This window comes from Prosopis cineraria, unplaced genomic scaffold, assembly GCF_029017545.1.
Source record: "Prosopis cineraria cultivar Desert tree isolate PC_DT_omini unplaced genomic scaffold, ASM2901754v1 PC9, whole genome shotgun sequence".
NCBI classification, from domain to species: Eukaryota; Viridiplantae; Streptophyta; class Magnoliopsida; order Fabales; family Fabaceae; genus Prosopis; species Prosopis cineraria.
This window is the reverse complement of record NW_026555340.1, coordinates 2,534,711-2,536,276: the sequence shown is the minus strand read 5'-3', so window position 1 is coordinate 2,536,276 and position 1,566 is coordinate 2,534,711. Positions and strand designations below refer to the sequence as shown.

At 36.6% G+C, this 1,566-nt stretch overlaps 1 non-coding gene across 1 annotated transcript; it reads left to right on the top strand.

The window, feature by feature from the left end:
- Positions 1-1,219: 1,219 nt before the first annotated feature.
- On the top strand, positions 1,220-1,316 carry LOC129321161 (small nucleolar RNA snoR113). The gene has a single exon (XR_008595949.1). It is a non-coding gene; the product is annotated as a small nucleolar RNA snoR113 (small nucleolar RNA).
- Positions 1,317-1,566: the final 250 nt, after the last annotated feature.

Sequence of the window (1,566 nt, the reverse complement as noted above, 5' to 3'; positions counted from 1 at the left end):
TCTACTTCTTCGCTTAAACTCTATGCGTACCCAAAGGTGGAGACAGACGAAATATAGGGACAAGTTTTGTTTATACTTTATATCCTAACCGAAGCCCATTCTGCCAGTCCCATATGACTAGGTTTTTTTTTTTTTATTTTTTCTGGCTTTATTGTGCTTCACTGTTAAAAATAGTGGATCACTGTATTATTTTGAGTATGGATGACTGTATTTTGAGTTTATGGATGAGTATCTTCTGAGTAGGGATGATTATATTCATCCTGGATGACTATTATTTTATGTTTCCATGCGGAATCCCTGGATTTAGTATTTGAAGTTGGTTTGAGTCTATAGATGACTGTATTTTGGTTATATATTTTTCGCTTCCAGGTCTGATTTATAGTTATAATTTTTGCTTCATTTTGTTACTTTTTTTATTTTTATTTTTTGCTTCCAAGGTTTGATTTATGGTTACAATCTTTTTTCCTTCCAGGTTTAGATTTTTGCATTGTTTTTAAGATTATTGTTTGCCTTTTCATTTCAATTTTCCAATTCTCTTCCAGGTCCAGTCACAGGTATAGTACATACAGCCTAAATTGGTCCGTTCCCTTCCATTTAGATGATTTTGGTCCAATGGTTTTAGGGCTCAAAGCTTTAAAACTTCTTAAAAAAAAAAAAAATTCAGAGTCTGGACATACTTATCAACTCAACCTTAAAAATCTCAGGCAATCCTTGGACATGGTAGTGCATCGGCTTAACAAACATGTACCGTTCATTTCAAGGGTTGGGCTTTGGGTTTATTCTCTTATTTGTTCAAAATTTATGTTTGCTTATACCTTAATTTTTTCCCTTGACACGACTTGCATATTTATTTATTTTTAGTGAGGGCCAAGGGGCTTTTGGCAGCAGCCAGGCAGAGGTGAGAGCTCAGAGAATTACAGAGAGTGATGGAAGCTGCAGACCGCTACAAGTTTCTTCCCATACAAGTTGCTGTGAAATGTATCAATCAAACAGTGAACATAACAGGCATTATAGCTGAGTTTAGCTTGCCAAAGCGAAGTAGGGGCACTGGTAAACTTTCCATTTGAAGGACCTTGCTGCTTGAACGTTGCATATGATGTTACAAATTGCAATTTTGTATCCCCAATGGAGCAAGGACCATTCATATTTCACATTTTTCTTTTTATTGTTTGAAATTTCAAAGTGTTTGGAGGGGGTTTGGTTGGTTTAGACTTAGACTGGGCAATGATGAATCAAAGGCCGGACTTATGGCTGCCATTTAGCTTACTGGTAGTAGATTGATGAATTTTTTTGTTAAGGTGTATGTTCTGAGCCAGTTTCATGATTATGTTCTGGTTGATGCCAATTACCAACAACCAACAACAAGCCTTTATCCCACTAGGTTGGGTCGGCTACATGGATTGCAAGACGCCATTTTGCTCTATCATTTATTAAGCTTTTAGAATATTATTAATTAAGAGATCACGTTCAACAACTTCCAAGAGTGTTTCTTAGGCCTTCCTCTACCCTCTCTTAATCGGACTAAAGTATATGTTCCACTCTTCTCACTGGTGCCCCTTGGTCTTC